We start from the raw sequence: 27,961 nt of genomic DNA on the forward strand, positions 1-27,961 counted from the left end.
ATTGTCAAAAGCATAAGAAAGAAGTGTCCTAGAGGTATGTTAAAGTAGAAAATTAATTTTTAAAATTTTATATTTTTAAGATATTTGAGGTTTAAAATTTATAATTTCTTGTGATTTATTTTCTCATTAAATATTCACCTTTGTATATAGTTTTGTTTGTAAAACTTTATATTCTTTTACTTTGTAGGATCTTTCAACGATAGAAGCGTTGGGCCCCACACAGCTGGATCTGCTCATGTGGAGGCCTTTCTTCGGGTCCATAGACATCCATGGCACTGGCCGGGGGCCTGGTTGGAACCAGCAGAAGCCAATCAATTTGGTTTCAGCAGGAAGGGATTTATTGATTAGTTTGAGAAATCTCACAGTTCTGTTGGGGAGGATTGAAGGACTCAGCTCTGGGCTGTGCCTCGAACCACAGAATGGCAAAGCCTGCCTTACTGCCCTCAAGGCCACCCTGCCTCCACCATGCTGTTCCTGCATCCTCCACATGGATGCCCACCCTGTGTGGTGCTTCCCGGACCCCATTCTGAGCCACAGACTCACATGGTGTCTGATGGGCAGGTGCCAAATCAGGCTGGGAAAAGATGTCAGTGTGAAAGGCAGGGTTGACAAAGTGGGGGGTTGGGAAAACGTCTAGAACACTTGTAAAAAGATGATAGGCCTCCCTACTGACCAATGTCCACTACACCTACTACATAACAAGGATCCTCTGAGTTCCAAGCACAGACAGGTAAGGAAGGCAGAGTCCCGACTTCCAGAATGCCCAGGAGCATGGGTCAGACAGAGTGGTACCCAGACACCCCAAAGGAGAGCGTAAGGGTTCCAGCCACAGGCGCCATACTCAGACTGTGACTTATGGGAAAGAAGGACCATGGATTGGTGATTGTCCAGCTGATTGATCATGAGAGAGTAGAGTCAAGGGTTGGCCTCTCTGGCACCAGAGCAGGCCATCTCCAGCTTAGAGTTACTGTTGCTGCTGTGGCTACTGCCTCGGGAATTCTCAGTTTCTGGTAAATGTTACATTCCATCACATTTGCAAAAAAGAAGAGAGATTTAAAAACCTAAAAATATAATATATACCAAACAGCCTCTTCTTCCCTCACCCACATAGGCACAGAATATAAATTAAGGTGTTCTTTCAGAGTTTCTAAATTTGTATGTATCCACAGGATCAAAAAATGAAAGGATAACTAAAATTTTATTTCAAAAATACAATCTCCTAGCAGTTGAAACATAAAACATGTGTTAGGAACGTTCCTTCTGTAATGCAGGATGGGGAGAGAATGCATAAAATAGTAATGATTATTTCAAATATAAAGACCACAAAGACAGAAATAGGTAGAAAGATGCTGCTGACCCAACTTGATATTGAAACCATTTTCCCTGGTGCTGGGATATCATCTGCTTTGGAAAAGGGCCAAAGAAAGTGGCATTAGGTTCCATAATATACATGACAGGCCCTGGATGCTTATCATGTCTGTTTTTTGGAAATTAAAAGTCTAGGTGTTTCTGAGACATTCTGATTTTTCAGTCAGTCACACCCATTGGCCCCTAAGGCACCTGCCAGATTCCAGGTTCAGATATTTGGTCTGGAAAATGTGATCACTATAACTTAGAGATAAGCAAGAAGACAATGGATTTACTGAGTTATTACTCTATACCAGACCCCAAGCATTGCTTTTCATGAGGCATCTCACTCCCTCCTCTTTGCCCCACTGGGAGGTGGCTCCAATGACAACCTGGCTTCCCAGTTCAGTGAAGAGACAGACACCATCAGAAAGTGCTTCTGCAAGTCCCCCCCTACCCCTTCTGCGCCGGCTCATCTTCCCACCCATCCTTCCCACCTAAAGCCAGCCCTCTGCCTACGCACCAGACATTGGCTTCTGCCTACTCAAGGATATGTCCAGCAGGGCTTGCTTCTCTCGCCTGCATTGTTCATTTACCCTTTGCAGGATCATTCCCATCAGATGCATGGAGGAAACCTAGACGCCCCTTCCCCCAGTCCTCTCCGGCTACTGCTTCTCATTCCCCTTTACAGCATAACTGAGGAACATGAAGGAACATTATTCTCCCAGTCCTCTCCTCCAGCATAAACTGAGCCCACACTAGTCAGCTTCCCTCACCCTCCTCATCCCACGGAAATGGCTCTAGTCAAAGTCACTACATGCCCCTCCACTGCCACTCCTAATGTCAACTCTCAGTCCTTATCTCACATGACTCATTGGCACCATGGGAACCAGTTGGTCTCTGCCTCCTACTTAAAGCACTTTCCCCAGGAGGTTCCCAGGACCATGTACTCTTCCAGCTCTCTTCCAGACCCACATCCATTCCTCAGGCTCGTTAGTCTTTCCTCCTCAGCTCCCAGGCCTCTTGATATCATTGCACCCTGGCTCAAGTTGGCCATCTTCTCCCCTCAATTGCAGTACACCTGAGGCTTTCCATCCACCAGGGCAGTGAGCTTGGAAGTGTGTTCTCCCCAGGCAAGCCTTCAGATGAGACTGCAGCCCCCACCGACACTTTGATTGCAGCCTTGACAGGTGAGAGACCTTGAGTCAGAAGCAGCAAGCAAAGCCATACCCAGATTCTCACCCAGAAAAACTGAGAGATAATAAATGTTTGTGTTTTTAAAGTTTTAGAGTAATTTGTTGCATAGCAATAGATAATACATTCTTCTATGACCTAAGCTTTGCCCTGTTTAAGCTTCGAAGCTTTCCCAATTCTAGCCTTCTGGCATCTAAAGGATAAATCTGTGCCTTCCTCAGTAGGTTCCCAGAATATAAGAGAAGTTTGATTTTAGAAAGATGATAATTTCTTCTGGCTGAGTGTGGTGTTTCATGCCTGTAATCCCAGCACTTTGGGAGGCTGAGGCAGAATAATTGCTCGAGACCAGGAGTTCAAGACCAGCCTGGGCAACATAGCAAGATCCTATCTCAAAAAAAAAAAAACTAAAAAATTAGGCATGGTAGTGTCCACCTGTAGTCCCAGCTATTCAGGAGACAGAGACATGGGGATCATATGAGCCTAACAGTTCAAAGCTGCAGTGAGCTATGATCAAGCCACTGCACTCCAGCATGGGCAACAGAGCAAGACCCAGTCTCTATAATTTTTTTTTAAAAAAGAAAGGTGATCATTTTATATAAGCAATTTTCTCCATGTGTTATGTTATTAAAGATTTAAACTGGACTCAGAGTTCAGCAGAGGGGAAGAATCAGTGTCCACTAATGTCCTGTTTTCTCTTCCTGCATGATTTGCAGCAACTTTGAAAACTCCCTTTTTCTTTGTGTGCCAAAAAGTCTGGCTTCTCAGCCTCATTCCCAAGCAGCCTTCTCTGGGTTATGGAAGGAATCCACTTGCCTCTGGAGGAGGGCTACGCAAAGATGTCCACCTCCTCACATATCTTGTAGGACCACGGCATGAGGCAGAGCCCTGGCCAAGTACTCCATGAACCAGATCCAGCTGAAGTAATTATTGCATTCCAAGATCCAAAGTGTATCCAGCCATGGGAACAAAAGCTTCATCTTATGTTCCAGTGGGACTGGCTGCTTGCAGTGCTCTGTGGAGAAGGATGTAAAGGCCAAGTTCACACTCTGTGGGAAAGAATGCCATGGTCAGTGATCAGCTAGTGATGTCTGTCATGATCACAGGGATGGGAAGTGGAGGCAGGCTTTCCACTGATGATGCTCCCTCGATTCCTTACAAAATCTTTCCCCCTTGTCCTGAAGGCCTTTTGAATGAGCTCTGCATCCAGTTGTGTCTAGGTACTTTTAAAAACAGAAAGGGCACAATCGGAAATGGCAGCCCAAGGCCCACCCAACCCCAGGTTAGGTCCCACTGATCTTGTCAACTGTTCATTCAAGAAAAGAAAGGCGGCTGAGCGTGGTGGCTCACGCCTGTAATCCCAGCGCTTTGGGAGGCTGAGGTGGGCAGACCACCTGAGATCAGGAGTTTGAGACCAGCCTGGCCAACATAGGGAAACCCCGTCTCTACTAAAAAATAAAATAAAATAAAAAAATCAGCTGGGCGTGGTGGTATAGACCTGTAATCCCAGCTACTCAGGAAGCTGAGGCATGAGAATTGCTTGAACCTGTGAGGCAGAGGTTGCAGTGAGCCGAGATGGTGCCACTGTGTTCTAGCCTGGGCAACAGAGTGAGACTCCGTCTCAAAAAAAAAAAAAAAAAAAAAAAAAAAGGAAAAGAAAGGAAAGGCAGGCCAGACGAGAGGTCCAGGAAGTCAGGCAGGAAGCTGCAGGTTTGTGTTGGGTGGGAACATGGGGGTGATAGTAAGCCGGCATAGGGCAGCCACAGGCAATGAAGACAGAGGGAACAACAACCCCCCATCGATGGATTGTACTGGGAAGAAATGCAGAAAACTCACAGCCTCATCTTCCGCTGAAACACAGGCATCCTCGGAGGTGGTTGATCCAGATCCATTTAACTGTCTGTGGATGGAGGTAGCTGACCACGGTGGGTGACAGGCTCATCATAGAGTTCGGGACTGCAAGGTCCACCCTCAGGTGCAAAGAGCACTTTACCTTTTCAGGGGCCTTAGGCTCCCTCTGCCTCCCTACTGGAAATAAGTATTAAGCAGTGGTGGGCTGATAAATGCTCAACAGCTGGCCCTCTGGAGGGAAAGACTGTGTGTGTGTGTGTGTGCGCGCGCGCACGCGTGTGTGTGTGTGTACATACACATATAAATGAAGAGATAATTTATTATAAATGTTACTGATATAAAGAATGTACAAAACAATGAAACATACAATATCCTTTATTATAAGCTGCATATAGTTGATTGATCCTCACAGAATGCCTTTGTTGAGTTTTTCCAAACTCTTGTATCTACAGCCTATGTCTGTTTGCATATGATGACTAAGTGTGCTTTACACATGAGGGTTGGCTATTTTCATTTTGTTTCATTTTCATGAGGCTGATATTTTCATTTATGTTAACAAGTAAAAGTGAGACAATGAAGGCGAATATCAGAAGTTCACTTATTCATCAATGTCACAAGTGACTTCCTTGCTGAATCAATCAGGCCACAGTTTTTAAGTACTGGAAGAATAAATCCTCAATTTTTTTGCTTGTCACAATATAGGGGTGACATCAGTGTAGTAGGTTAAATAATGGCCCTCAAATAATATATGCAGATCTGAATCTATGAAGCCTGCAAATGTATCTTATGTGGCAAAAGGGACTTTGCAGATGTGATTGAGTTGAGGATCTTGAGAAGGAGACATTATCTTGGATTACATGGGTGGGTCCCAAATGCAATCACAAATGTCCTGATAAGAGAGGATAGAGGGAAATCTGACATAGAAGAGAAGGCCATGAGAAGACAGCGTGGAGAGAATTTTGAAGACGCTAAGCCACTGCCTTTGAAGGCGGAGGAAGGGGCCATGAGCCAAGGAATGCAGCTCTATAAGCTGGAAAAGGCAAGGAAACAGACCCACCTGGAGCCTCTGGAGGGAGCGGCCCTCATGGCACCCTGATTCCATCCTGCTGGAACTGATTTGGGACTTCTGACCTCAAAACTGTAAGAGAACAAATGTGCCTTGTTGTAAGCACCAAGTTTTTGGTAATTTGTGACAGCAGCCACAGGAAACTCACATAGGCAGTTTTTAATTTATTGCATCTCAGCTCTGAATGCACCTTTCAATACATGCTTTAGGACAAAGATTGGAACCTTTTAACCATTTTGCCTTTAAAGTGAACAGGATGTGAAGCTTTCTCAGTAGACGGTGCTGGAAGGACTTTCCTGTAATTTCCAGGAAGGTCAGCCATGCAGAGACTCTATCCCGTGGAGTCGGCCGGAGCCTCAGAGCCAGAACACAATGACTCTGTGGCCATGCCTGGCGGTGACTGTCTACACAGCCGCTGGCCTCCGACCTCACCACGCAGCCTGCCACTTCCTCTGCAACCTCTCCACCCCACAAGCAACCTCAGCACCCAGAAGGCCTTCTGCCCTGGGGGCACTCAGTTTCCCACTGTAGTTCACGCCTTTGGTTACTAATCACCTGCTCCCTGCCTGCCCTCCAGAGGGTGCCTATTGTGTGTCCACCAACTGCAAACCAGCTGTAGCTGTGTGCTCTGGGCTAAACTTCATTGCTATCCAGTGGCTGAACCACACCCTCTCCAGCTACGTCTGAACCCCCAACAACTTCATTTTTACTTTGGTAGCTCCCTCAGCCCTAGGATACTGCATAGAACTTCTTTTTATCTTACTCTTTTTTTTTTGAGACAGAGTCTTGCTGTGTTGCTCAGGCTGGAGGGCAGGGGTATGATCTCGGCTCACTGCAACCTCTGCCTCCTGGGTTCAAGCGATTCTCCTGCCTCACCCTCCCGAGTAGCTGGGATTACTGGCACCTGCCACCACGCCTGGCTAATTTTTGTATTTTTAGTACAGATGGGGTTTCACTGTGTTGGTCAGCCTGGTCTCGAACTCCTGACCTCATGATTCGCCCACCTTGGCCTCCCAAAGTGCTAGGATTACAGGCATAAGCCACCGCGCCCGGCCTATCTTGCTCTTTTATAACTGTTAATAATTTTAACTTAAATTTCCCCCGTTTAACCTGCTGTGTGATTTCTGTCTCCCGATTAGAGCCAGACTGCTACAAACGGCCCCAGACATGACCCACTTATAAGTTGAATCTGTACTATTAACAATTTTTTATTACTTTCTTAAGTCTAGAAAATCAACAAAACAATAACACAAGCTCTGATTTGCAGTGTTTGCCAATTTCCATGGTGTAAATACTCCTATCATGGCCAATCCCAAGCTTTCAATGTGATGTCACAGATTGTGGGCTTGGGAAGAGATGCCCAGTAGCTGCCATTATATACTCTTCCCTCTGCATTGATATAATAGATGCAAGTAACCCTGAAAGCATAGAAAATAGCAAAAGTAGTAAAACTCATTGGGAAGAGGTGTTTGTTAACATATTTGATTATAAGTTCATGTGATTGATTGTGAATAATGCCTATATTTACAACTGGCTCACAAAATCTGAGCACATTTAACACTTGGTTCTATTGAATGTTGCAAGCCAGCTCCAGCGCAGCACTGGGATTAAGGGCCCCCAGCAACAAACCAGGGGGAGCTCCGCATTCTTTGGGCAATTGCTGACCCCCTCTGGCATCAAGACAGGTCTTCGGTTCAGCCTGTGGCATTGGGATGGGGTGGTGGAGGGGGGACAGAGGAGAGGGTGCAGGCAAGAGTTTCTCTGTTGCAGGCTTCACTCAGGACCTCCCATTGCTCCTGTTTTCTGCCCTGAAGTTGATGCCCCTTCATGTCCTGGCCCGAGGATGGAGGCAGCAGCCTTCCCCTGGACCCTTTCCAGCATGGTCAGACCTGCCATTTGCCATGCATCTGAGAGTCCTTGTGGTCATGGCAGCTGCTCTTTTGCCCTCACTTGAGGTCACTGAAGGAGAGTGAGGGAATGGCTGTAGGTATGGTGGTCAGAGTCAGGAGTCTAGTCCCGACCTTACTCCCGGCTGGTGGAAAGACTGGGGGCCAGTCGGTCACGCTCCCAGGCCTGAGGCCCCACCTGTGCGGTGAGGGTGGGCCTGATGCCACTCTGAGGACTGATGACCCTGAGGCTTCTTCCAGCTCCAGGATGAAGTCCTGCCTCACGTCCACCTTACTGGCAGGCACAGTGATGCCACCTCCCAGGATCTGGCAGCTGCAGGGGCATCAGCAGGTGCTGTGGTCCTGCTGGGATAGCCTATCCCTGGGAACTGGCCCCAGACACCGATCTCAGGACCTGCCATCAGATAGCTCAGCCTTCGCCAAGAGAAAACAAAATGCAGGCAGGTCATCTGATCTTCCTTTTCCGCTTTCCCAGGGACCAACCAACTTTTATAATAAAACCCAGAGGAGACAGTCCCTTCCCAGAGATAAAACCCTTCCCAAGCCCTCCCTGCTACTAGGGCAACGCTGGGCACTGGGCGGCTGGCAGGGAGCCCCAAGAGCTCTCCGCCAAGGGGGCTGGGCTGGTGGGGCCAAGGTCCCAGAGGCTGCCTGCCCAGAGCCTGTGTTAATGAGGGAAGAGGGCTACACTCTGCTTTGGAGCACCTCTCAACAGAGGGGACACCTTGGGGTCGGGGGTCAGCATGACGGATGTCTTCAAGGTTCAGCGTGCAGACAGGACCAACCTCTCCCACAAGCAAGATGATAAGGGAAGACCCCAGAAACAGCAAGTCCAGGACATGTGAGTATGGGGGTGATGCAGAGAGCCTCACAGTACCCAAGGACAGGGTCGGAAAGACCTGAGGTGAGTGGACCGCCCTGGCCTGGGAGGCAGCCTGTAGACTGTGGGGCCGGTGACGGTCCCCTCCTCCCAGGCGCAGTCCTCCCCTTCCTGCGTCACCCTCTGCACACCCCTCTCCATTCCTGCTGTCACGCTCGGGCCAACGTCCCAGGTCTAACTAGTGAAGCCTTTGCAAGCTCCACGCTGCACTCTTAGAACCTACTCAAAAGCAGGGCTCAGAGTGGACTTTCTTAGAAGAGACTCTCTTTCCTCTGACTGCCCTTCACCAGTGCCCTGCCCAAGGCTGCCCCTGCCCCGCCCCCCACTTGCTCATTTTATCACCTGCCCCTCCTCCCCACTGTTCCTCCAGGCCTCAACCAAAGGCCCTCCTTCGGGTCATCCTTTCTTCCTTAAAACAGCGTCTGATGTCTGATCTGTTCAAGAAAGCCGTGGCTCAGCGTCCGAGGAGCCCCGTCTGCGTCTGCCCTGGCCACGGCTAGCTGCATCTCCCTGTGCTTAAACAAAGTGTCACTAAGTCGGGAATTCAGGGGCCTGTTAGCGGCTTGGCTTCCACATGTCCCCTTTCATGGTCTCACTAGTGAAAGGTAGATCAAAGAGCTGGGCGTGGTGGCTCATGCCTGTAATCCCAGCGCTTTGGGAGGCCGAGGTGGGTGGATCACAAAGTCAGGAGATCGAGACCATCCTGGCCAACATGGTGAAACCCTGTCTCTACTAAAATACAAAAAATTAGCCGGGCATGGTGGTGAGCACCTGTACTTGGGAGGCTGAGGCAGGGGAATTGCTTGAACCCGGGAGGCGGAGGTTGCAGTGAGCAGAGATTGCACTACTGCACTCCAGCCTGGCCAAAGAGCAAGACTCCATCTCAAAAAAAAAAAAAGGTAGATGAGAGAAGAATAAAGCATAAAGCTAAGGTCTAACTTGCTAGGTTATTCAGGAGGGAGAGAGGACAGAAATTACAAATAAATATTGATATGTATACATACACCCGTACTGTAGACAGGTGTACGTGTATACATGCGGAAATGACTGTATATTATGCATGTACATGTGTGTGCACATGTGTATGTGTGTATATGTACATATGTATTTATACACACACGTATCAACTCCCATAAATGCACAAGGCTCAGCCTGACCTGTCATTTAACCAAACACGAGGCAGTGCCTTCCCAGAACATTCCACCCTCAAGGCAGAGTGCCCCCGTGACACGCAAGGCAGGGGGCCAGCTGCAGGCGCCAGGCCAACAGGATGAATGTCTCAGGTTTTCACGCCCCTGGTGGCAGGGCAGGCCACTGTGGGCCCTGCTCTCTTCTCACCTTGCTGTCACTTTAGTGTCCTTGAGGTGCTGAGGACTCTCAGTTTGTATGTCCAGCCCAACGGCTCCTGGACTCTAGACCCAGAGACTCAGCACTGCTCGACACCTGCCCCGGCTCCACAAGTCCCCTCTACCATCCTCCTCCCACTGTGCATCCAGAAGCCTGGGTGCTCCCGGACACCCCTGCTCCCCACATGCCCATCTCCCACCGTCTGCTTGGTTTTCACTCCTAAACAGTCCTTGGGTGCAGCCACTTGTCGGCATCACCACCTCCCCGGGTCATACCCACTCTCACTCTCCAATGAGTGCAGCCAGGCTGCTGTTTGCAGAACTTAACTCTCATCCCACCAGCTGTGGCTGCCCAGCTCCTAAGGCAACACTAGGGCCCTGGGTGGGGCCTGCAAAGGCTGCGAACCCCACGCAGCTCCCCCTCTCCTAGCCCCAAGCTCGGGGCTGGTTCCTCCTCTGTCCTCCAATGCCCCAGCCTCCTCTCTGGGTGACTGCTATATTACCACCTGACCCCTGCTTCCCAGGGCAGGGACTTTCTTAGAAGAGACTCTCCAGACAGCCAAGCAAAATTGGAAGCAGCACCTGCTCAGATCTTCCAAACTGAGGCTTGGTGAGGCCTCCATTGGGAGCACTTCATTGACAAACGTTTGAAATTCCGAAGATGACCTCCGTGGGTGCTGGGGAGGGGACTTGGGGCTTGGCTGAGACCCTGGCCCTGGTGAGTGAGGCCCTCCGGCCGGGCACCTCTGGATATTGGCTGGGAGGGCACCCAGGGCCGGGTGAGGCCTCAGCTTGCTTTTCAGCCTCTCCTCGCTGCTCCCTCACCACATGGCCTTGGGCAGGTGACTGCTAATGTCGGTGACCAGGCCAGGCTACCGCCACCCCCACCCCATTTCCCAAGCCTGGCTGCTGGTGGCAGGGTCTGGTAGAAGTGCTGTGGCCTCCATGCAGGCATCCCTCTCCATGGGATCTCCATGGAAGAGCGTGTGCTGGTGCCTGGGTGTCGGGACCCCATAAAAACCACGGGTGACCCCTGTGCAGGGGCTGGGGCTGCTGGGACTGTGGATGGTCCCCCTAAGCCCCATGAGGCACATTTCCCAGGCATGGCAGCATGGCGGCACCTCTCTGGGGCTGTCCCTTATGCATGCACTCTTACTCCAGCAGTCTCTGGTCCCTCTACCTTTCTCTAGTGGCCCTCGGGCTGAGAAACCATGAGAGTGTGTCCAAAGCAGGCAGCAGCCTTAAAGAAATGCCAGCCCACCTCCTCCCCACCTAGTGTCCAAAAGAGCTGCATGTTGGACACAGAGGTCTGTGCAGCCCTCCCCTCTCCCCCGGCACACCCTATTTGGGGAGCAGATTTGCCTGGGCAGGTCTGCACGGGGTCTGCTCCCTGGCCCAGCAGTCACTGGTGAGACACCCAGCCCTGGCATCCTCTGTTCCTAATTCCCATGAAGGTGCCTCTTGTGGCTGCACCTACTTGCGTAAGGACTGAGGCATCGGCCAGGAAAAGACGTCAGGCTTGGCCAGCTCCATCTAGCAAGACGCTCCAGGTCACCGGGGAAAGGGCTTTTCACTAAAGCCTCCAGGGAGCCTTTGGAACATGAGCAGCACAGCTTGGAGACGAGCCAGCAGAGCACGTGACAGCGAGGAGGCAGCCGTGCACGTCGTCACCCAAGCCCCAGGCCACAGCGTCCACGGGAGAGACTTTCCTGCAGCACTGGGTGTTGGGGGTAGGGAAGAGAACAAACTTAATCCTGGGCTGTTACGGGAAGCCCTGACGAGCCCCAGAAATATCAGTGCACTGGGGACTGCAGGAAGGGTCCCAGTGTCACTGGGGAACCCGGATTTCCACAAATGCCTTGCTTCCCACAACCTGGCCTCCTGGTCCCACATGCCTCACCTGTTGTTCCAGCCTCTGCACCTGCTCACATCTCTGGGGAGTCACCCGAGGGGGCTCCCCAGTCCCCGCAGCAGCATTTTCCTCTGACTCTCAGGGCCCTGCTCTGCCTTCTGTGCTCAGCAGTTGTTTCAGATTGGGAGTCAGGAGGCCATTCCCACACTTGAAACAAGGCTGCAGGAGGCTGAGCAGAAACCGCACACCCCGAGGGCAAGGCGACATGCTCACTGCCCTTGCACCCTTCCTCCTTCCCCAGGAGCAGGATTCCTGGCCGCTCTGAGTGCACGGGCGACGGCTGCCGTTTATTGGCCTTCAAATTTGTGCCCGAATCACCTGCTTCCAACTCCTCAAATACAGACTGGCTTAGCTCAGCCTGATTAAGACCAAATTAGGAAGGGCAGTCGTGTTCCACCAGAGCCCAGGGAGCCAGGCAGAGGGCAGGAGGATCAGGCCACCAAAGGTCACCTACACACAGGCCCGTACCGGTGACGTCATCGTGGATGGAGGAGATGGGCTGGCATTTTTTAAGGCTGGCCCCCTGCTCGGGACACACTCTACATGTTTCTCAGCCTATGGGCCGCTGGGGAGAGCTGGAAGGAGCCAGGGACAGCCACAGGGAGGTGCCACCACGCTTGGGAAACACCTCCTGGGTCTGGGCTGCAAATGACCATCCACAGTCCCAGCCCCGGCAAAGGGGTAGCTCACGGTCCTTATGGGGTCCCGACAGCCGGGCACCAGGACGGGCTCTTCCATGGATGCAGCTTAGATAAGAAACCACCTTCAGGACTCTCCTACACATCTCTTCACACCTGTGCACAAAGGAGTCAGCAAAAGATCCCCTCCCAGCCTGCTGTGACAGCAAAATTCCATACCCAAGACCAGGGCTGCTTAAATAATTCGAGCTCTGCAATGGAAACCTACAAAGCCACTAAAAGCAGCAGAGAACGCTGGTGAGCAGCTGTGAGTGGCAGCTGAGATTCATTACAGTTCCGCAGTCGGACTTGGGACAATGCTTCTGTGTGTGTAGCAGGCTGTGATGCGGCGTGTGCTCCCAGCTGAGGCCCCCACACTGACAGCAATAAGAGCCGAGTATCTCACATCCTAAAGATGCCGGTCCGTGCCCGAGAGCAGATAGTCTATGAGACCTTAATCGGGGCTGTCCCAGATGCCAAGAGGTCCCTAAGCCACTCTGAGCCCTTCTGGAAGGGTGAGTTTGATCAGGGAGATGGCGAGGGAGGAGTCCTTGTCCAGGAGCTTTGGGGACAGTTTGACAGGAGCTTTTGGGGCGTCAACCTTGCTCCTACCATGGGGAGTGCAGAAGGGGGCTTCCCCCCTCCACCTCTCCTCACATCTGCTCCACCTCAGCCCAGATCAGAGGCAGGGAGGAGAGCCTTGAGGAGCCCCGGAGTTGGGTGCACTGACTGGACCCCGCCCTGAGTGGAAGAGGGAGGCTGGCCTGGAGGGGCTGCAGGAGAACAGCAGAGTTGCTCAGCAGGACAAAGGAGACACTGCGGAAGGGGTCTGAGTTCAGGTTATCTTGACTGGTGTCCTCAGCACGGCCCATCATGAGGCAAAACCCTAAACACTGCCTCAAAGTCTGGGAAGGGAATGGGCTGTTTTGTCCTTGGCTAGAGCCCTGCCAGCTGTCCCGTTCCCTCTAAGTGCCGCATACACTGTGGATGTGGCCTGCCCTCTAAGTGCTGCATGCACTGTGGATGTGGCATTCCCTCTAAGTGCTGCATACACTGTGGACGTGGCCTGCCCTCTAAGTGCTGCATGCACTGTGGACGTGGCATTCCCTCTAAGTACTGCATACACTGTGGACGTGGCCTGCCCTCTAAGTGCTGCATACACTGTGGACGTGGCCTGCCCTCTAAGTGCTGCATACACTGTGGACGTGGCCTGCCCTCTAAGTGCTGCATACACTGTGGATGTGGCATTCCCTCTAAGTGCTGCATACACTGTGGATGTGGCCTGCCCTCTAAGTGCTGCATGCACTGTGGACGTGGCCTGCCCTCTAAGTGCTGCATGCACTGTGGACGTGGCATTCCCTCTAAGTGCTGCATGCACTGTGGACGTGGCCTGCCCTCTAAGTGCTGCATACACTGTGAACGTGGCCTGCCCTCTAAGTGCTGCATACACTGTGGACGTGGCCTGCCCTCTAAGTGCTGCATGCACTGTGGACGTGGCATTCCCTCTAAGTACTGCATGCACTGTGGATGTGGCCTGCCCTCTAAGTGCTGCATGCACTGTGGACGTGGCATTCCCTCTAAGTGCTGCATGCACTGTGGACGTGGCCTGCCCTCTAAGTGCTGCATGCACTGTGGACGTGGCCTGTCCTCTAAGTGCTGCATACACTGTGGACGTGGCATTCCCTCTAAGTGCTGCATGCACTGTGGACGTGGCCTGCCCTCTAAGTGCTGCATGCACTGTGGACGTGGCATTCCCTCTAAGTGCTGCATGCACTGTGGACGTGGCCTGCCCTCTAAGTGCTGCATACACTGTGGACGTGGCATTCCCTCTGCCTGGTCCTCCTATGTGAAATCCCCTTCCCAGCCAGCCAGCGCCCCCACCTGCACTCCTGGCCCCACCCTTGAGATCCTTTCTTGGGTGGCTGAGCTCTTCTGCAAGACCTGTGTCCGGGCTTCCCTCCACCCCAGCTCAGACCCTCCCAGGGGCCCATGTCCATGTCGGTGCATGAGGGACGCCCAAGCCCATTCGGTCCCAGGTGCCTCCTTCGAGGCAGGGCCGTGTGTGTGTCATCAGCATCACACACTCACACACACACACTCACCAGCAGGCAAAGCCCCTCCCTGAGCCCAGGAAGCCTCCAAAAGGGGCGTGGTCACAGCCTCCTGCATCTTCAGGGGCGGGAACCCAGAGGAAGAGCAGCCCAAGTGCAGACTCCGCAGGAATGAATGGACACAGTTGGGAGGAGAGGGGAGTTTCTTGGAAGTAAATTCCCCCTGACATTGAGATAACCGGTTCAGGGTCCCATCCACAGAGTACGTGCCTGTTAGCAGGGCAGGAGGCCAGAGGGTGGGGCCTCGGGAAAGCTGCCCAAGCTCACCAGGCACTCCACTGCTCACAGAGCAAGCAGCCTGACTTGTTCAGCTTGGAATCTGGGCTGGGACCACTGGGGTCAGCAAAGAAGATCTAGGAGAAATCCCATAAAATATCAGACTGTCAGGATCCAATATAATATGTGTGATATTGAGCTCATTGCATAGAAGCTACAAGTAAACACTGGGTTTAGGCCACTCAGGGAAAAATGACGGAGCCTCATTTCCACAAGGAGCTGGCCTCATTTGAAAGCTTTCCACCTCACCTCTCGCCTCACCTCCCCCGCGCTCCTTTCTTGCTTCATAAACTTTCACCACTGCCATCGACCAAAAAGCAAACAGAGACTTGGAAACCCCGTGTACAACACGTACACTGCGCTCTCATTGATCACTATTGGGTAAACTAAAATGTAGCTTCCCACCCAGGGGAGGCGTGATGTGTGGGTGTGTGTATGCACGTGTGAGTGTGACTGCGGGTGAGTGTGTGTGAGTGTGTGATGCTGATCACACAGGATGAGGCATAGTCCTTTATCCTGTGTCTGAGAAGATGCATGGTTTGTAGCAACAGACAAATCTGTGAACTGCAGGATGAATGGCCCTGGCTGCTGTGAGCCCATCACCCCCTGATCACACATCATAAAGAGACCTTGAGGAAGGAGTGAGTTTACTGACTGACATCTCATTAATTCAGCCCCGGCAGGAAACAATGAAATCTAACTTTTCTAGACACCATGAGATGCCCCTATAATCACGCAAGCTTACAAATGAGCATTTTGTTGGAAACACTTTTATCCTTCACTAAAATATTCAAAGCACAGCTTAATTTTCCTTCAGACTCCGGGTCCTCGCTGTGGAAGATGCTCATTCCTTGGAGCTGCAATCAGGATGACTCCAGCAGGGTGCCCACTTGGCCCCAGAGAAAATGGCTCTAGATCACTGCATCTTGCAGCCTTGCATGTACTCGCAATGCTCAGTTGTAACCATGTGAATGAAGCGATTCACAGCAGCACACGGGGATCAATTATAGCAAAATGGCCGAGGTGAACATCACCCTAATCCATTGAACTGCTCCGGCTCAGCTGACACATAATCGATAGCGTCGTGATCCATCTAGTTAAAAGTTTGGAGAAGCAAGGAGAGAGGGCTGGAGCGAGATCCAGGGAAGCAGGGGTTTGCACCCGTCTCTTACCCTGAGCCGCCACAGGTCTACGTCGTGGGGCCAATGTTATTATGTCTGCAAACTGTGGCCGAATTTACACACTATAGCCCTCTTGGAGTTACTGGCTGGCTCGGACCCCATCATATTCCATGTGGGATTTGAGGTGGCAGCCACTTGTTGCTGTGTGCCTGGAGTCCTTACCCGCCAGGCAGCCCTCTGAGCTCCACTGGCTGCAGCTGGCAACCAGATTTTAAACAGACGGCTGCATGTCAGGGGTGTTTGCAGCTGGCGGGCCACGCTTATCTGCGGAAATGCTGGCATTTGCACTGTTCTGTTTCTGCGGTTGCCTCCAGGACCTGGAGAGCTGATTCAGTTCTCCCTGGCTGCTGATGCTCCTTTAGGGATCTAGACTAAACCAAGAGCCAGGAGCTGCAAAGCTGAGGCCCAAGCCCTGGCTCTTGGTGACTGTCACCCTGGAGGGCCTGGGAAGCTGTGCAAATAAAGACAGGTCGTTGCTGTTAATAACAGTAAAAGCGCAAAAGGTGGCAAACTTTTTGTATTTGTAAATTAGAGTGGATTATAAATATCATATGAGGAGATCTCGAATTGTGTTTTTACATAGATTGTGTCATTTGCAATCCCATGAGGTAGCTACTGATAACCCCTCCATTTTACAGATGAAGAAACTGAGGCCTTGGTTGGCTACAGACCACACTGATGTATCTGAGAGCTCTGGGGCCTTGGCTCCCCACCGCTTTGCCACCTGTCTCCTTGTGAGCCGCCTCTCCCCACCTCCTTCCACCCCCCACCCCTGTGTCTGTTACTCGCTCGCTCACCTCCTGGTGCAGGAGAGAGCGGGCTGGAGTTATGCCGCCCCGCCAGCCAGCACCGTAACCTGCAACTTCTCTCCTCAGGGTTATTGATCAGAAAAGATTCTTCAGTGTCTGATTTCATTATCTACTTACAAAATGTTTTCATGATGATTACATCAAAAATTAGCTGACTTATTTCTCCTCCAAGAATTTCCTTTCTTACATAGGCCAACGTTAGCCGTGCCCTATCCACGACACACTGTGGCTGACCCCAAAAGGCCGGGCCGGTTGGGGGTGGCGTTTGGCTGCTAGTAGCCAACTGTGGCTTAAACAAGAAAGAATTGTTTTTTCTCTCCGGTGGGAAAGAAGGCACAGCTGGGGTGGAAGCTCCCTGTATCCTTGGGGATGGTATATCTTTCTTGTCTGCCTTTCTGTGACAAACACATCCCTACTCCAGCCTGAAAGGAGGAGGAGAGAAGAAACAGGCAGAAAGGACACACACTGCTTCCAAACGAGTGGTGTGTGCCTGGTCCCATCCAACAAAACAAAACAAAATAAAACCAGAAACCACAAGAGGCCTCTTTTGGTGATGGACGTTCCGGCGGTCTTGGGTTGGTGGGCTTCCACAAGTTCCAGCCCGATTCAGCCGAGATCTCCAGTCCCAGGCGTATCAGGCAAAAGGAAGTGAAGATGACAGTTGGGGGACTGAGAGGAAAAGGAGCAAATGTGGCTGCTGTGGTGACCCTGATATTGGTGACTGCAGGAAGCAGCTGTGACCCCTGGAGCCGAGGGAGCTCAGAGGAGGGGCTGGCGCTGTACCTCTGAACCCAGCACGCTAGGCCGGCAGGCAGAGGCCTTGCTGTGGCCGTGCCCATCTTCTGCTGCTAGAGCAGTGGGGCTCTCCAGGGCATCTGTTTGTGTACCCACAGCCAACAGCTCTGGGCAGTTAGTGGGAAATTACAGCAACCAGTAAAGTCAGAAGCACTGAGGCTTTAGACACACACGTGCAGTATCTCCCCAGCCGCTAGCTAAAGACATTGACCTTTTTTGGTGATGGATGTTCTGGTGGTCTTGGGTTGGTGGGCTTCAGCAAGTGGGGGTTTTAGCATGATTCAGCCAAGATCTCCAGTCCTGCAGCCTGGGACCCTGACTTGGTAAACACGAACACATCTGACACCCCTTGAGTTGCCATCTATAGGAGGTAAGTGTGAGTCTGGGTTCCAAATATTTTATCAAGCCCGTCAGGGAAGCAAGCGCTGTCTGTCTGCAGGAAGATGTCTGTGGGGAGAGCGCAGATCTGAGTCCAGTGAGTCTCTCCCGGAGGCAGCCTCCAGGTCCACCCTCCCCCAACAGATGTCCTCCCGCAAATGAAAAACACTCAAGACATGGAAAGCAGACAGATGGCAGGAGGGTCCTCAGCCCGGACTGATGACAGCCGGCTCTGGGCCAGGTTCCGGACAGGACTGTGGGCACACGGTCCCGACCCACCACGGCAGCTCTTGTGGGACGGTCTTGGTCCAAATGCGAGCCCCTCTCAGGCCAAACACCTGCTTACTCCACATTTTCATTAATAATTCTAATTCATGTAAATGATGTTGTTTCATCAAGGACAATTGAAGTTATGGTTGGCCACCTTGGGTAACTTATTTTTTATTTTTTTAAATGTTTTTTGAGATGGAGACTCACTCTGTGCCCCAGACTGGAGCGCAGTGGTGTGATATCAGCTCGCTGCAACCTCCGCCTCCCGGGTTCAAGCAATTCTCCTGCCTCAGCCTCCCCAGTAGCTGTGATTATAGGCGCCCACCATCATGCCTGGCTAATTTTTGTATTTTTAGTAGAGACGGGATTTCACCATGTTGGCCAGGCAGGTCTCGAACTCCTGACCTCAGGTGATCTGCCTGCCTCAGCCTCCCAAAATGTTGAGATTACAGGTGTGAGCCACGACGTCCAGCCACTTTGGGTAACTTTTAACATAGACAAAATAAGTTATTTTGAGAGGCATCCTAAAACAAATAGAAAAAAAAAAAATCCTGACTATCCAATGGCCTGCATTCTTTAGTTGGCATAAGGAGACTTCTAAACTCAATTCAGATCCTAAAATTATCTACCTAAGTTATTCTACTCAGGTCAGAAAAAATTTCAGTGATCAGCTGAGACTTGTGCCGTGCATTTATATTCTAGGCTTTTCCGACTTCCTCTGACCAATCATTTCCCAGGAGGTGCAAAGCCTTGCTGGATAAGAGCTAAGTGGCGTGACCCTGAAGAGGACACAGGGTTAACACATCCTCGAAAACACAAACACACAAACAACAAAATAGAAACTCTTGACAGGAACACTTGGCAATAGTGCGAACAGAAGAATAACTGGAAAGTAATATCCCACCTAATTACAGAAAAAAAGAACTAGTGAGTTCTGAGGGATTGTGAAGGAAGACTCCAGCCAGCCCCTCTCACCTTCTTTTCCCCTGCTCTTCCTCCAGCTCTTGAAAGACTCTGGAGGTTAATTACAGCAACTGGTATTTTCTAAAAATGGCCTCTGTGTGGTTTCTAGTTTCATTGCTTTTTCTGAATCTTCCTGCCCTCCTGCCCCCCAGTCAGAGCAGGAGTTCACGTCTACTCCCCTTGGCTTCGGGTGGATCTTTGTAGCTCACTCAATTAATGAGCTGTGGTACGTGTACTGCAGCCTGGCTTCTGGAGCTGGGTTAGAACAGCCGACACAGCTTCCGCGTGGCCAGCCAGCATGGTGGAAGGGAGCCCAAACCAGACCCTGCGGGGAGACCACACGGAGAAGCCCCTGTGGAGAGGATCCCCAGGCAGATGACTAATGAGCCTTTGGGTGTTTCCAGCCCCTATCCTCGGAGTCTCCCAGCTGCGGCCCCGGGCATCACAGAACAGAGACAAACCATTCTGCTGTGCCTGTCCAAATGTCTGATGCACAATGTCTGAAAATGTGTGACTGTTTTACACCACTGAGCTTTGAGGTAATTTGTTACACCGCCATAAAAAATCAGAACATTAAGTAATGACACAAATGTTCCATCATGATGTGCATACTCTAGAACTAACTAGCACAGATAAACAGATTCCCCACAAAAGAAAAGTAATACATATTACAAGGTCTATTAAAATCCATGGGAGATGCTGTCCTAATTGGTTACAGAGAGCTTATATAAATTTAAAATAAAATAATGCAAGAGTTTCCAGAAGATAGAGAAAAATGTTAACCTTCTCGTTATGTGTTGATTCATTTTTTTTTTCAAAGGAAAAAAGTTTAACTGTGACTTTCATTAATAACTTTGGTTACTAGGTTACAAAAAAAGACTATTCACAGCTTTTAAACATGGCTGGAAATGCTTTAAAAATCATTCTATAAATACAGAAGAATGTATTTAAAAGTTCATATAATGTTCTTGATAGATGGCTTTGTAGACAAACTAGAGTGAGATGGTGATTTTGAAACATCTCATTTCTGCTTCCATGTGGGATGTAGAAAGCTGCAAAGAATAATAAAAAAAACCTGGCTAGTGTACCAACGTTATAATTTTTCTTGAGTCTATCAAAGATCTAAGATGGCAAGGCAACCAAATAAGCAGAATTCCAAAGAGGGAGCAGGCACTCCAGGGAGACACGAGACACATGGCGTTTCTCACCTTTGCCTGAGCACAGGAAAAACATGTGGCCCCCATTAGGTATGAAGCTATCAGATAAGATGTTAGTAAATCATTAAAGTCCAAGTGTGGCCTAGGATGTAAGTTTGGAATAACTGGGAAACTCAGGGAGTCACACTCACTCACAAAATCACTGAGGGCTCTCAAGAGACATATTAGGAGTGGGCAGGAAACGGGGGCTGCTCCTTCAGAGGCACAGGTATGTGGGTGTGCAGGACAAGATCAGCTGCTGTTGGAGGACAGGAACAAAGCCCCACCCACTTCCCCTGGATCCTTCCTTTCTATGCAGTAAACGCCTTAAGACATTGAGGGGAGGGGACCACATCCTCCCACACTCAGGGCACAGGCAAAATCCATTGCTCTTATAGAAAGACTAGAAGCAAAACTTATATGCCTCTGGAAGAGGGGTAGGAAAACTCTAGCCCCAAGGACACAGGAGAAAATCCTTTGGTACTGTGGGAAGGGTAGATGCAAAAATGTCCTAGTTCTGGGATAAAATTAAGAAGCTATTCCAGGCCCAGGATCCTATACCAGTACCAATCAGAAGTCTGCTACACTGAGGGAGGGGAGAGCAGGAATCTCCTGTCCAAGACCATCACAGATACAAGGCAGAATTTAATTGCCATAGGAAGGAAGAGCAGAAGTGCTGAGACAGCCCCACCCTAAGGTTTATATCTGTCTAAGATTGAGGTTGCAGCAAGACAACAAAGAAAACCCTATCTCACCACAAGCCTAGCACAGAGTAACAAGTAAAGAGAGTCTATCCCTGAAGAGGCGAGAGTATAGATAGAGTCCCTCTGTGGCAAAGACATGCAGGAATAGCTAAAAGGTAAAGGGAGCATTAGGAACACAGAAGAAAACCACCCAACACCCCAGTCCCCAATCTAGTACAAGATATTATAGAAACATCTCGTATTTACAGAAACTTGAAGCCTTAGCATCACCGAAGATAGCAATAGCAACAAAGTAAACCCAAACCCAGCTCAGCTCCCAACTAGATCGACTTCACCTTGCACACTAGAAGTCAGACATAACAGGCATAACAATTTGGAGATGTGAATATTATTTACCTCAGTCTGTACTGTTAACACACAATGTCTGGCATTCGATCAAAAATTACAATTTTTTAAAAAGCAAAAGATAAAACAATCTAGAGACAAAGCAGTCAACAGAAATAGACTTGATGACCCCAATAGTTGGAACCATTAGACAGAGATTTTAAAATAACTATAATAAATATGTTAATGCATCTAATGTAAAAGGGGCAACAAATGCAAACAGATAGGGAATTTCACCAGCGAGAGGAACACTACAAGAAAAAGTAAAATAGAAATGCTACAAATTAAATATACGACATCACAGATAAAGAATTCTTTTGACAGGCACATGAGTAGAATGAATACAGCTTTGAAAAAATCAACAAATTTGAAAATAGGTCAATAAAAATTATCCAAAGAGAAACACAAAGAAAAAATAACGGCAAAAACAAAGCGGAGTATTCAAGAGCTGTAGGACATCATCAGACGGGCTAACGTATATGTTCTCAGAGTCACAGGAGAGGAGGGAACGAAGAAGAAGAAATATTAGAAGAGAAAATAGTCAAGGATTTTCCAAAAGTAATAACAGACATTAAACCACAGATCCAAGACTCTCAGAGAACCCTATGCAGAATTAATACCAAAAATAAAAGAAAGGAAAAAGAAAACACCAACACCACCATCAGCAAAAAATCCCACTTAACTATACACATCATGGTGAAACTGTCAAAAGTGGAAGATGAAGAGAAAAGCTTGAAGATAGCAGAGAAAAAAGGGAACATTACATGCAGAACAGTAAAGATAAGAATGACAGGACACTTCTGATCAGAAACTACACAAGCCAAAAGACAACGGAGTGACATTTTTAAAATGCTGAAAGGGAAAAAATCTCTCAACCCAGAACTCTATATTAAATAAAAATATTTTTAAAAATTAAGGTGAAATAAAAACATTCTCAAACAAAGGCTGAGACAATTCATTCTCGATTCATTTAAAGAAGTTTCTTCAGATAGAAAGAGTGTATTATGATCACCTTGAGGAGGATGGGATCGGCCCCCTCTCACTGGAATAGTTTAAATGTCAAGAATGATAAGGCCATATGCACCAAGAAGATATGGAAATGTTTCTTGCTCATGCCATGGGACTTTCTGAAGAGAAAATGTCAGGTGCAAGTCAGTATAAATGGTGGGAGTGAGGCAGAGTTAATGGATTTGGCTTGTATTGTGAGTAGGTGGTGGGACTGCGGAAAAGGTTCAAGCACAAAGGGTGGGGCTTGTGTGGTTCAAACTTCCTGCTGACACCAAGGGAAGAAATATGCAGGTCCCTGTAAATGGAGAAGGAATGAGGTTTGAAAGCTATCAAAGGTCAAACATAAAAAATGGAATCTTACTCTTTATTACATGGAATATGAGAGCACACAGAAATTCGGGTCTACACCAGGGGTGTCCAATCTTTTGGCTTCCCTGGGCCACATTGGAGATAGAATTGTCTTGGGCCACACATAAAATACACTAACCCTAAGGATAGCTAATGAGCTTCAAAAAATTGCAAAAAATCCCATAATGTTTTAGGAAGGTTTATGAATTTGTGTTGGGCCACATTCAAAGCCATCCTGGCCCTCATGTGGCCCATGGGCCATGGTTGGACAAGCTTGGTTTACACAAAGAAATGAAGAGCATCAGAAATGGTAAAACATGGAAGTAAGTATAAAAGACCCTCTCATTTTTATTGGAGTAACCACATTCCATCTTATATTTCCCACTATTTACAACCAAACTCTGGATGAAATCTGTAAAGCAACCATCAGAAGACTGAGAGGCAGAGAAAAGAAGGTGACTTGGCCAGGGATTCTGAGACATGAGGAACAACCAGGCGGTGAGTTCCTTGTTATGATTTCCCTCCTGTATATCTTCATTTGAGCACCGGAGAGGCCCACACTCAGAAATACCAACAGGCACAAAAAACAAAGGCTCCAAGGAAAGCTTACTTTCTCCAGGCAAAAGTATTGATAAAGGGCAGCCCTGAGAGATAGAACACATGCTACTCCAGATGAACAGATGGTATTAAAAAAATGTGATACCATCCTCCAACCCCATGCAACACCGCAGCTGCAGGGACTGAGGGCAGAGCCCTGTCAACCATCCCTGTCCTACCCTAAGGATCAGGCACCCTTTCTTCTCCCGACTTGGAGTCTATGGTCAGGGAGACTGTGTTAGTTTGTTCTCCTGCTGCTAATAAAGACATCCCTGCGACTGGGTAGTTTATAAAGGAAAGAGGTTTAACTGACTCACAGCTTAGCATGGCTGAGGAGGCCTCAGGAAATTACAGTCATGGCAAAAGGGGAAGCACATATGTCCTTCTTCACATGGTGGCATCAAGGAGAAGTGCCAAGCAAAAAGGGGAAAAGCCCCTTACAAAACCATCAGATCTCAGGAGAGCTCACTCACTGCCATGAGAACAGCAGCATAGGGTAACCGCCCTTATGATTCCGTTACCTCCCACTGGGTCCCTCCCATGACATGTGGAGATTATGGGAGCTACAATTCAGATGAGATTTGGGTGTGGACACAGACAAACCATATCAGAGACTGTAGGTGGAGACCTGTTTGGCCATTTCTGTCTTGCATTAAGGAGAAAGAACCCTTCCTCCTCTATACCAGGACTCAGAGCAAACTTCAGGGTGAAGCCCTTTCAACTATTCTGATCCTACACTAACATGGGTAGAAGTGGCACCCCTCCCCCAATACCTATCACTGTGGAGACTGTAGAGTGAATCCTTTCTACCATCCCTCTGCTGCACTAAGCAAATGTCAGCAAAGAGGTGATGCTCCTCTCCCACTCCACTGGTGCATAGACTGTGACCATCCCCACCATGCATGAAGCAAACAGCAGCAAAGAGGCAGCACCTCCTTCCCTCCCAATTAGAGCAGGGTAGGTAGGATTACGGAGGAGAGAACCTGTGTATTAATTCCTGGGCAGACCCCCAAGCAGCCTATGCCTAATAAGAATCAACACATTAGAAGACTGGAGAACTGAGCTGCGGTGTCAAATACTGCTATCATTTCACATTGGCCTCTGGGCAGCACATAAGTTGGGAAGACCAGGGTAGCAAACTAAATTGGCATTTGAATCTCAGCCTATGAAAGTGTACTGGAACATGCATACTGAAGCTAAACAGGTTGACTGCCTGCTGAAAGAAGATTTAAATAGAAACCAGAACTTCATCACACAACACTCAGAACGTCCTAGTTACAATCCACAATTACTCATCACACTATGACCAAGGACATCTCAATTTGAATGCAAAAAGGCAACCAACAGACAGCAACACCAAGATAATACAGATACTATAATTGTCTGACAAGGGTTTTAAGGAACCAGCATAAAAATGCTCCAAAAAGTAAATAGTAACGCTGTGGGAGAAAAAAAAAAAAGAAAAAACAGAAACTCTAAACAAAGGAAAAGAAAACTTACCACGGGAGGAGCCAAGATGGCCGAGTAGGAACAGCTCCGGTCTACAGCTCCCAGCGTGAGCGACGCAGAAGACAGGTGATTTCTGCATTTCCATCTGAGGTACCGGGTTCATCTCACTAGGGAGTGCCAGACAGTGGGCGCAGGCCAGTGGGTGCACCGCATTGTGTGCGAGCCGCCGAAGCAGGGTGAGGCATTGCCTCACTCCGGAAGCGCAAGGGGTCAGGGAGTTCCCTTTCCGAGTCAAAGAAAGGGGTGACGGACGCACCTGGAAAACCGGGTCACTCCCACCGAATACTGCGCTTTTCCGACGGACTTTAAAAATGCGGCACCACGAGATTATACCCCGCACCTGGCGCGGAGGGTCCTACGCCCACGGAGTCTTGCTGATTGCTAGCACAGCAGCCTGAGATCAAACTGCAAGGCGCGGCGAGGCTGGGGGAGGGGCGCCCGCCATTGCCCAGGCTTGCTTAGGTAAACAAAGCAGCCGGGAAGCTGGAACTGGGTGGAGCCCACCACAGCTCAAGGAGGCCTGCCTGCCTCTGTAGGCTCCACCTCTGGGGGCAGGGCACAGACAAACAAAAAGACAGCAGTAACCTCTGCAGGCTTAAATGTCCCTGTCTGACAGCTTTGAAGAGAGCAGGGGTTCTCCCAGCACACAGCTGGAGATCTGAGACCGGGCAGACTGCCTCCTCAAGTGGGTCCCTGACCCCTGACCCCCGGGCAGCCTAACTGGGAGGCACCCCCCAGCAGGGGCAGACTGACACCTCACATGGCCCGGTACTCCAACAGACCTGCAGCTGAGGGTCCTGTCTGTTAGAAGGAAAACTAACAAACAGAAAGGACATCCACACCAAAAACCCATCTGTACATCACCATCATCAAAGACCAAAAGTAGATAAAACCACAGAGATGGGGAAAAAACAGAGCAGAAAAACTGGAAACTCTAAAGATCAGAGCACCTCTCCTCCTCCAAAGGAACGCAGTCCCTCACCAGCAACGGAACAAAGCTGGACGGAGAATGACTTTGACGAGCTGAGAGAAGAAGGCTTCAGACGATCAAATTACTCTGAGCTACAGGAGGACATTCAAACCAAAGGCAAAGAAGTTGAAAACTTTGAAAAAAATTTAGAAGAATGTATAACTAGAATAACCAATACAGAGAAGTGCTTAAAGGAGCTGATGGAGCTGAAAGCCAAGGCTCGAGAACTACGTGAAGAATGCAGAAGCCTCAGGAGCCGATGCGATCAACTGGAAGAAAGGGTATCAGTGATGGAAGATGAAATGAATGAAATGAAGTGAGAAGGGAAGTTTAGAGAAAAAAGAATAAAAAGAAACGAACAAAGCCTCCAAGAAATATGGGACTATGTGAAAAGACCAAATCTATGTCTGATTGGTGTACCTGAAAGTGATGGGGAGAATGGAACCAAGTTGGAAAACACTCTGCAGGATATTATCCAGGAGAACTTCCCCAATCTAGCAAGGCAGGCCAACATTCAGATTCAGGAAATACAGAGAACGCCACAAAGATACTCCTTGAGAAGAGCAACTCCAAGATACATAATTGTCAGATTCACCAAAGTTGAAATGAAGGAAAAAATGTTAAGGGCAGCCAGAGAGAAAGGTCGGGTTACCCTCAAAGGGAAGCCCATCAGACTAACAGCGGATCTCTCTGCAGAAGCCCTACAAGCCAGAAGAGAGTAGGGGCCAATATTCAACATTCTTAAAGAAAAGAATTTTCAACCCAGAATTTCATATCCAGCCAAACTAAGCTTCATAAGCAAAGGAGAAATAAAATACTTTACAGACAAGCAAATGCTGAGAGATTTTGTCACCACCAGGCCTGCCCTAAAAGAGCTCCTGAAGGAAGCGCTAAACATGGAAAGGAACAACTGGTACCAGCCGCTGCAAAATCGTGCCAAATTGTAAAGGCCATCGATGCTAGGAAGAAACTGCATCAACTAATGAGCAAAATCACCAGCTAACATCATAAGGACAGGATCAAATTCACACATAACAATATTAACTTTAAATGTAAATGGACTAAATGCTCCAATTAAAAGACACAGACTGGCAAATTGGATAAAGAGTCAAGAACCATCAGTGTGCTGTATTCAGGAAACCCATCTCACGTGCAGAGACACACATAGGCTCAAAATAAAAGGATGGAGGAAGATCTACCAAGCAAATGGAAAACAAAAAAACGCAGGGGTTGCAATACTAGTCTCTGATAAAACTTTAAACCAACAAAGATCAAAAGAGACAAAGAAGGCCATTACATAATGGTAAAGGGATTAATTCAACAAGAAGAGCTAACTATCCTAAATATATATGCACCCACAACAGGAGCACCCAGATTCATAAAGCAAGTCCTGAGTGACCTACAAAGAGACTTAGACTCCCACACATTAATAATGGGAGACTTTAACACCACAATGTCAACATTAGACAGATCAACGAGACAGAAAGTCAACAAGGATACCCAGGAATTGAACTCAGCTCTGCACCAAGCAGACCTAATGACATCTACAGAACTCTCCACTCCAAATCAACAGAATATACATTTTTTTTCAGCACCACACCACACCTATTCCAAAATTGACCACATACTTGGAAGTAAAGCTCTCCTCAGCAAATGTAAAAGAACAGAAATTATAACAAACTGTCTCTCAGACCACAGTGCAATCAAACTAGAACTCAGGATTAAGAATCTCACTCAAAACCGCTCAACTACATGGAAACTGAACAACCTGCTCGTGAATGACTACTGGGTACATAACGAAATAAAGGCAGAAATAAAGATGTTCTTTGAAACTAACGAGAACAAAGACACAACATACCAGAATCTCTGGGACGCATTCAAAGCAGTGTGTAGAGGGAAATTTATAGCACTAAATGCCCACAAGAGAAAGCAGGAAAGATCCAAAATTGACACCCTAACAACACAATGAAAAGAACTAGAAAAGCATGAGCAAACACATTCAAAAGCTAGCAGAAGGCAAGAAATAACTAAAATCAGAGCAGAACTGAAGGAAATAGAGACACAAAAACCCTTCAAAAAATTAATGAATCCAGGAGCTGGTTTTTTGAAAGGATCAACAAAATTGATAGACTGCTAGCAAGACTAATAAAGAAAAAAAGAGAGAAGAATCTAATAGACACAATAAAAAATGATAAAGGGGATATCACCACCAATCCCACAGAAATACAAACTACCATCAGAGAATACTACAAACACCTCTACGCAAATAAACTAGAAAATCTAGA

General features: G+C 48.7%; 1 long non-coding RNA gene across 3 annotated transcripts; it reads right to left on the bottom strand.

The window, feature by feature from the left end:
* Window positions 1-267: 267 nt before the first annotated feature.
* On the bottom strand, window positions 268-25,234 carry LOC109023390 (uncharacterized). 3 transcript variants are annotated; one of them, XR_010131095.1, is made up of 5 exons: window positions 11,489-11,875; window positions 11,066-11,305; window positions 5,447-5,527; window positions 4,375-4,566; window positions 268-3,587 (listed from the first exon to the last, which is right to left on the bottom strand). It is a non-coding gene; the product is annotated as an uncharacterized lncRNA (long non-coding RNA). The 3 variants fall into 3 exon arrangements; XR_008671875.2 differs by lacking the exons at window positions 11,066-11,305; window positions 11,489-11,875 and adding an exon at window positions 24,698-25,234 and having other exon boundaries at window positions 270-3,587; XR_002002764.4 differs by lacking the exon at window positions 11,489-11,875 and having other exon boundaries at window positions 270-3,587; window positions 11,066-11,461.
* Window positions 25,235-27,961: the final 2,727 nt, after the last annotated feature.

This window comes from Gorilla gorilla, chromosome 16 (genome assembly GCF_029281585.2).
Source record: "Gorilla gorilla gorilla isolate KB3781 chromosome 16, NHGRI_mGorGor1-v2.1_pri, whole genome shotgun sequence".
NCBI lineage: Eukaryota > Metazoa > Chordata > Mammalia > Primates > Hominidae > Gorilla > Gorilla gorilla.